This window comes from Maylandia zebra, linkage group LG16, assembly GCF_041146795.1.
Source record: "Maylandia zebra isolate NMK-2024a linkage group LG16, Mzebra_GT3a, whole genome shotgun sequence".
NCBI lineage: Eukaryota > Metazoa > Chordata > Actinopteri > Cichliformes > Cichlidae > Maylandia > Maylandia zebra.
The window spans coordinates 33,425,244-33,434,287 of record NC_135182.1 but is presented as its reverse complement, the minus strand read 5'-3'; the positions used below and the strand labels follow the sequence as shown (position 1 = coordinate 33,434,287).

Genomic DNA, 9,044 nt, shown 5'->3' with positions numbered 1-9,044 from the left:
GGCCGAACTTCATCTGGCACATGGACTCCTACAAAAAACTGAAGCCATATGGCATCTGTATCAATGGGAGTATTGATGGTTCCTCAAGAAAAATAATCTGGCTTAGTGCGTACACAACAAATAGTCCGAAAGTGATCGGGGGGTATTACATAAAAGCCGTGCAGCTTTTAAAGGCTGCCCTAGAGTTGTGAGGGGCGATCTTGTCCTTATTTGCAGACATCAAAGACAACAGGTACTTTGATGGTGGGTTTCTTGACAAAAACCACCTTCAGTTTTGTTTCATGGGACTTATCCAGGTGAGTTAATAAATTATGTTTTGTTGCGTGCATGGATGTATGCATGTGTGAGTGAGAGATAAAGGGAACGGAGGAAGTGATAGAGAAGTAGTACACGAAGTATAGTGAAAGATGAGACCTGGGCCAGGTTGAGGGAATGGAGAGACTTGCAGGAAGAAAGAGACAGAAGAGGTTATGTGGAGAAGGGGGTAAATGAAATGAAAATTGTAATTGGCTCCTTAAGGAAGAGCTCAACAATAAAGATTACGGTAACGTCTATGTTCAAGATGTTGACGTGGCTTATGAAAACTTCTTATCTGTAATATTAAGTCTTTACAATAAACACTGTCAACCACTGCTAACCTACTGCATCACGGTATGGTACGGCAGCTGCACCAAAGCAGATAGAGTGAGGCTTCAGAGTGTGGTCAAGACAGCACAAAAGATCATCGGCTGCCCTCTCTACACGTGCATCAGCACAAAAACCCACAGACTCAAAAACAGTTTCTTCCCTAAAGCGATAACCACCCTGAACTCACACATGCACAGATAACACAGCCCCCCACTTCCCACTTCCTCTATGGACCACCACTGTGCAATACCAATTCTATGTGCAATAACTCAACTGTATATACATAACACTATTTATTACATATTACTTACGTCTTGTATATTGTACATTTTACATATATATATGTTTTTCCCTTTGTTAATACTGTCCATATGTACATAGTGCTGCAGAACTGTACCCCCCCAGCATGTTTACACTGAGTAGGAGATGCTCTGTATCTCATTGTACAACTGTATAGTGACAATAAAGGCATTCTATTCTATTCTAACCGGTGCATAAAACAAAGAAAACTGTAAACTCAAAAAACATGGCTAACAACGGGGATACTGAACTTTATGTAGACTTTATGTAGCTTCATGCAGTTTTTCTATTTAGCTACATTCATATAGTTTTTGAGTGTGGAGAAGGAAATGTGATGCAAGGGGCATGACAGTGTGACTGGATATAAAATTAATGGTGCCCCCATCAGCTGACCTGTTTTTCATGGGTTCCTTAGCTGTTATATCACAAGGCAAGCACCATCCAGTTTCATTATATGAGAAGGAAGATATCTCTATCTCTACAGCTAATATACCAAAACAATCTAGATGGATAAACAGCAGGCCAAAGGAAAATGTGTGTCATGGTGGGGTACGCCGGTTTCTTTGAGAGAACATAACCAAAAGCAAAAAATGAGAGAGGACACTGAACTTTAAACAAAAGCGAGCCTTTATTTGGGCTGATGGCAGGAGTAAAAACAAAAGCTAAGGCCAAACATTGACAGTGTACAGCTGATTGTGATTCAATTTTATTTATATAGCACCAAATCACAACAACAGTCGCCTCAAGTTGCTTTATATTGTACAGTAGATCCTACAAATATAGATACAGAGAAAAACCCAACAATCATTTGACCCCCCTATGAGCAAGCACTTCGGCAACAGTGGGAAGGAAAAACTTTCTTTTAACAGGAAGAAACCTCCGGCAGAACCAGGCTCAGGGAGGGGCGGCGCTATCTGCTGCGACCGGTTGGGGTGAGAGAAGGAAGACAGGACAAAAGACATGCTGTTGAAGAGAGACAGATAATTAGCAGGTATGATTCAATGCAGAGAGGTCTATTAACACATAGTGCATGAGAAAGGTGACTGGAAAGGAAAAACTCAGTGCATCATGGAATCCCCCGGCAGCCTACGTCTATTGCAGGATAATAAATGGGATTCAGGGTCACCTGATCCAGCCCTAACTATATGCTTTAGCAAAAAGTAAAGTTTTAAGCCTAATCTTAAAAGTAGAGATAGTGTCTGTCTCCTGAATCCAAACTGGAAGCTGGTTCCAGAGAAGAACCAGCAGAAGTGAATTATAATTTTACTGAATTTACGTTTTTTAATGCCTGTTAGGGCTGAATGAATATGATTTGATTTTTCTGGAATTTGTGTTTTCACTGCCTCACAGTGTGATTTCTTTTGTATATGTTTGGGTTCCATCTGGAAATTGTTTTCTGGTTCACAGATTCACAAACTCCGAAAACAAACAAAACAATTCTTGTTTTCAGCAGCCAATCACTTACTATATGTTAATGACAACAAAGCTGTAAGTCTTTTACACATGTATTAAACGTACCTTGCCACACAAGTCAACAACAAATTCCTGGAATAATTCATCATACAGAAGTGCACGTATTTGTAGATGTACATAAAGCACTTGGATAAGACAACTCTTTATTGCCGTTGCACAGTAACACCTAGTACAATAGTACACTGAAATTAGAAAATGTCCCATGTCGCCACAAAGCACTACTAAACACAACAAAACAACACAGTAACTTTAAAGTGATTATTATTTGTAATAATATCTTTCTTACTGCCACAAACCTGTTCGTCGGTGTCACTGTCAGATTAATACCCATGGTCAATTAGATCTGGGACGAAATCATCTGTCTCACTGTCAGATCCAAGTAATTTCACCTCTGAATCTTCGTCGGTTATCCTGACAGAGAAATCCTCTTCAGATGAGAACTGAACTGCTCACGGTACTTCATCTTTCGTGCAAATGTAAAATCTCAGAAGCTTCAATTTGGTTTGTTCGTAAAGTTTGCCAACAGTGTCATTTTAAAGGAATCTGATTTCTTTTAAAATCACAGATATCAATGATAAAGTCTTCAACTCTCCCTTTTGGCGAGTTCCCATCTGGGGAGAAGGAAAAAAACAAAAAAACAAAAAAAAAAACACACAGGTCCTTTCCCACTTCCAAAATCTGAGCTAGAGTTGTTTTTTCTACTGTTGCATGTCTTTTTCCTCCACCATTTCTGGTTCTCACTTGATGGTATTCAGTACTGCTTAAATGAAGCCATCCGATTTAAATTTTTATGCAGGTCCTCTCTCCTGTAGCGTTTCTCTTTCTTGCCATTCTTGCTTGTGGAACACACCGGATGGACCACACAGTGCACCTTTGGTTTTTGATCTTTCTTTCCGTGTTGCAATTTTATCTCTTAGGTTCTGCAGAAGAGTCTCTTTACCTGTGCTGTACTTAGTTTGTTGACAGAAGGACTTGACAGCTACTCTGTCACCATATGTAGTTATGCATGACGGATAGCACTGCCTTATCCACCTGCAGACATAAAACATTAAAGAAATGCTATAAATGAAATTCAGTTCCCAGAGGAACCCACCCGAGAGGTTAATAAAGTTTTATCTTATAAAAAAAAAAAAAAAGATTTCGTGAAGTAAGGTTTAAGTAAGATAAGTTCCACCAAGTATTTCGTGCCATGACGTCCACGTTACCATTATTCATGGCAAAGCCAGATAACAATATGAAATTTCTAAACATATGTTTACTTGATGTTTAATGAACCTGAACATAATTACAAGAGTTAATATTAAAGGCTTGCATATACAAATTCTGTTTTTCAACAAGTTACTCGCCTTCTCAACTCCAGTGTTTTATGCTATCTTGTTCTTTCACTTACTGAATTTATACGTACTTTGTCTTGTTGCATGTGCATGATGTCCTCTTGTGAGACCTCTCTTGACCGCAGGAAATGCTCTAAATCCTCCTCCATACCGTACCCTTCTGGTACAGAAACAGAACCGAAAAGTAGCAGGATCTTTTGTGAGATCTTGCAAAAGTTCATTAAAAATTTTTTCCCTCCCATGTCCCTTGCAGGGCTCCGTAGTCCGGTAACCGTTGTTTGGGTTACAAGTTTACTTATTTTTCTAATAATTCCACCTATGTAAATATTATATGAAACATTAAAAGCTTTTTGTTTTTTTAAAAATTGCATTTCAACATTTCTAACACTGAGACTTAGAGGTTGTTTTTTTTTAGTTTCCACTTATGGGCGGATACCAGTCCAAGTGTAGTCTACTTATACCAGTGAAGCAGAAAGTGAAAGAGTTTATTCTCCTTTGTGCGTCTTCCCGGCGTCTAACGATGGTCGAGGTATACTCCTATCCTCTGCTCGTCGGATTTGGAGAAACCAACATACCCAGATTAGAAATAATGTTGGTGAAGTACTTTAGTAGTGAGAAATCTGCCAGTGGTGACTGTGAGATCGAGTATGAAAATGGCAGCAGCACAGCGGTAGTGCGCTTCAGGAGAGAGGAGGGTAAGTTTGGCACCATAAAGTGAACTGAAAGTAATAATAACAACAATAATAATAGCTTCTACGCAGTATTATCGGTGGAGTTATTCACTGCAGATTTTTTTCTCTTGTGTCACAGATCAGAAAAATGTTCTGGCGAAAGAGTCTCATCAGATCAGTTTGGAAAAGGGTGTCTTGAAGCTGACGGTTTGTTTACCCACTGAAGAGAAATCTTCACAGGTATTATTCACAATAGGCTGGTGTAATCAAGGGAGATCTGCATACCAGTAAAATGTTCAAGAATAGTTTTGTATTCCCTTGTCAATATAAATACAATAATGTAAAATATAGTAATGTTACACTATTTGTGGGTGGAAGGATTACGATTAGTTTATATTAAACTGATCTCCGTCTTGGTTTTGAGCGGTTTTTCCGATTTTGGAAGTCGCGTGACTTAACATGAACTCAAAGCTGTTCTCGCTGATCTCGCTTCCTTTTTTTGTTTACTTCCCTTTATTTTTAGTCTTTGCACAAAAAAAACCCATTTACAATATAAATATGTGTAGGCTTATTCTTCTTATGACATTTTATATTTTCTTTTCTGGCAACACTTTAACATAAGGCTTACTTGGTACAAAAAAATGAAACATTCATTAAAAGGATATTGGGTCACATTTTCACATAAGAAAGCAGCATCTTTACATGAATCCTTCAGTAGTTCTAAAGATGAAAAAATGATTTTTAATTCAGTCTTCAACCCATTTAGGGAAGGTTTTTTGTTTTGCCATTTACACTGTGGTATTTGCCCATAACATTGTGTGTTTCTGTGTTTCTGCTGCTGGGTATTATCCATTGATTATTTTAAATTGCATTTCTTTAACTTTGGGTGGGATAGGTCATTTCAAAATGTTTATATTTGTTTGTTATTTTAATATTATCCCTTTTAATTTTGTTTTATTGTTGGTAATAAACTAATCATTTGATTCAGGTGGGTTGACCCAGGGTGATATCTAAAACCTGCAGGACACTGGCCCTCGAGGCCTGGAGTTCAACACCCCTGCTCTAGACTATAGAAATAAGATGTTTCCTCCTCCCCCCCATGTTCAATCCACTTGGCTTTAGACCTCACATATGCTCCTTTAGCCTTATCCAGGTACTTTGTCTAGTTGGGTTTTTTTTTGTTTTTTTTTTACATCAACAGTGAAGTCCAGGTTTTATTTATTTATTTATTTTTTGCCTGTCCCGTTTGGTTCTTTTGCTATGAGAATTATTGTCTAAAGGCGAGGAAAGATGCCCAACGGATTTACTTTACCAAACTGACCATCCCAGCCTTGCCGTAATGGTCTATTTGATTCACCTTTTATTGTTTATTTTATTTTCACTTGCTAGATATGGGACAGACTTGAATGAGGAAAAGAGAAGGGAGAAAGGAAAACGGGGGGAAGGGAAAAAAAAACAGTGGAGAAGAGGGACAGGGATAAAGGGCAAAAAAACAAAAACCAACTAAATAAGCAGACAAAAATAAAATAAAATACATATATCAATCACCTGTTGAGAAAGAAAAGTTGGAATGTTACATTTCAGACACTTCGATAAGTCTTCACATATCTCGCGCCAAAACTTCTGAACTGGTGGACAGAACCAAAGAGCGTGGATATAATTGTCCGGTGTATTGGTTTGACAGTGTGAGCAGTTGTTGGTAGACATAAAGCTCTTGAACATCCGATGACCTGTATAGTGCACTCTATGTAGTATTTGTATTGAATTAATTGAAGACTGGGATTTCTAATTAGATGAAAGGTTTTTAAGCAAATCTGAGACCAGAAGTTTAGGTCTAAGTTAACTGATAAATCCGCTTCCCATTTTGCAATAGGAAGTGATATTGAGCTGATCAGCTCCATCACCTAGTGGGGGTGGGGGGTCATAGTTTGGTCCCGCCTTCACTGTTGTGATTGGTGTGGGGGTAGGGACAGGCTTAGGGCGTCGGGGGGTTCCCCGGAGGCATCTTCCTTGGGGGGCTCAACCCGGGGTAGCGGTCATGTCCGGTTAGGGGCTCTGTTGGCTCTCAGGTGACTGTTTCCTCGCGGCTGCGTGCAGCGGGGCTAGGGGAGGGTCTGTGCTGACGGACGTGGGTTACTGACCTGGTAGCCTGGCTGCCCCTGGGTGGGTCCGGGATGGGCGTGAGGTTCTGGGGGCGCTCCGTCTCTGGGCTGGGGCCCGGGCCGGGCCTCGGGGGCTTGGGTCCTGGTTGGTGTGTTGCCGGGGTTGTGGGCGGGTGGGTGCATGGGGGCCCAGCCCTGGAGCAGGGTGCCGCCGGTGCATCGAGCCACCTGGGGGGCTCTTCAACTGGTGGGGAAGATTGTCACATCTCGCAGGAGCTTTCCTCTCCTCAGGAGCTCTCTCTGCAGGAGGGGGAGACACAGGAGAGGTGGAGGAAGATCTCAGCCTGGGTGTTTATTGTCTTATGTAGTCTGGAAGATGAGTGGATGGTGGGGTGGGTGCAGTTTTCTCTGTGGTGGGGTTGGGTGGACTGTCCCGGGCTCTGTGGGGCCGGGAGGCGCTGCTGCGCTGGGCCCCGGTCTGGATGGGCCTGGGCCCCCTTTCCCTGGCGGGTCGCGGAGTATGGGGGTGCCTACTGGGGTCAGCGGGGGAGCTGGCCCCAGGGAGGGGTCACTTGCCCCTCCCTTCCTTCCCTCCCCATCTCCAGCTGCCTCCCTCTTCCCGCTCCACCACAACCACCCACACATGCAGGACCTTGAAGTTGGGGTATGTCACCAGGGTGCAGAGGAGGCTACCCCCCCCTGTCCCCTTCTGGCTGCCTCTGCCTCAATTTTATCCCACAACTTAGACATTCACATTACTCACACTCTCATTACACATACATATAGGATCTTGGGGGTGGGCACGATACACGGAATCCAAAGTACCATGAGGGTGTACACCCCACCCCTGGCGTCATTGCCCACCTCTCAATGTTAAATACACGTAGACATTGAGGGCTAGCAGGACGGACCATGCGCTTACCTGCTGCTCTCTGGCAGGTAGCTCCATGCCCTCCTGGGTTTTAAATGCACCTTAGAACACACATGCATCAACACTACAATGAGCGGGTGGAGGGAGGTTTGGAGTCTTCTCTCACCCCCATTCTCTGCGACCTGCTGGAGCGGGGGGGGGGGGCTAGGAGGAGGAGTTGGCCGTCCGACTGCGGTCTGGAGTGTGGGGCCTCCCTGCTGCTGCGGAGTCGGGGCGGTCTGCCTCCCCCCACCGCAGGGAAAAGGGTAACACCACCTGGGTCTGGGTGCAGTTCCCCCCTCCGGCAAGGGTACCTAGACCCGGTTTGTTGAGTACGCTTGGGGAGTGTGATCGTGTGTACAGCGTCTCTTTATGTCTCTCTCCACGTTGGTTGAGTGTGGAGTAAGTGCATATGAGAGCATGAGGGTGGGAATGGATGTTTGTATATGTGTGTGCCTGTATTTCTGTGTCTATATGTCAGGTTGGGTGTCAGGCGCCACCTCTCTGGGGACATCTTAGGCCCTCCAAGGTTTGGAGGCCTATCTCCCCCTACCACCACTTCCCCTGCCAGTGGCGGACTCCCTCAGACATCGGTGCGTTGGTGGTTCTTTGTGTCCGGGGATGGGCGTCCAGGTACACACCGGCTCACTCCTTGGCGGCCGCTTATCGGGGCCTGGAGCCTGGGGCTCGCTCGGGCCACTTCGGAGGTGGGGTGCCCCCGGCCTCTCGGCCTGGGGCTCGGTCACTCAGGCACGGCTGGCTGCCGGCGGAGCTCACGGGCGCGTCACTGCAACCCCCCCTGGCTTCTGCTCCGCGGCTGCTGAGTGAGCCCTCATCTGGGACTCTCCTCAGCTCTTTCTGGGACAGTGGCGCGGCTGCCCCTCTGTTGGTCTTCCTTGGTCTCTTGTGTTCTGGGGGCCTCTGGATGTCTGGAGTTTTGATCTCCTCCATACCTGCTTCATGCCCTGGAGGACGGGGCTGTGGCCCCCCCACACCCTCTAGCAGATCATTACATGAAGGAACCTTTTTTTTAAAAAAAACAAGCGCGTCCATGCTCACAGGTGTACACACGGGTGATCACACCCACAAACTACACCCTTTTTGGCTCCTACCTCAAAGCACACTGTGTTCTGTTGATCTTATGTGCTGCACAATAATGTTTAATATTTAGTATTTACTGTCATATTCCCATATATCATTGTGATGTTGTTTATTCTATTACTCTTGTTCTCTTCTGCTTGTTTTCTTTTTTCCTTTCTCAGCAGGTGATCCAGGTGATTGATATATGCATTTTTTTTCTCTGCCCGTTCTGTTGGTTTTTGTCTTTTGCCCTTCTCCCCCGTCCCTCTTCTCAGCTGTTTCTCTTTCCCTCTTTCTTTCTCCCCTTCTTTCCCCCAGTCAAGTCTGTCCCGTATTCAGTAAGTGAAAATAAAATAAACAATAAAAGGTGAATCAAATGGACCATTACGGCAAGGCTGGGATGGTCAATTTGGTAAAGTAAATCCGTTGGGCATCTTTCTTTGCCTTTAGACAAGAATTCTGATGGCAAAAGAGCCAAACGGGACAGGCAAAAAAAAGAAGAAAAAGAAAAAGGAAGTGATATTGATTCATCTGTTTTAGAAAGCAT

General features: G+C 43.9%; 1 pseudogene across 1 annotated transcript in view; it reads left to right on the top strand.

Moving 5' to 3' along the window:
- The first annotated feature begins 4,254 nt into the window (after positions 1 to 4,254).
- LOC143413090 (protein mono-ADP-ribosyltransferase PARP14-like) overlaps positions 4,255 to 9,044 on the top strand; it is a 28,946-nt pseudogene continuing 24,156 nt past the window's right edge. The window contains exons 1-2 of the transcript XR_013093663.1: positions 4,255 to 4,429; positions 4,545 to 4,645. The product of XR_013093663.1 is annotated as a protein mono-ADP-ribosyltransferase PARP14-like (transcript). The remainder of the gene's footprint in view (positions 4,430 to 4,544; positions 4,646 to 9,044) is intronic.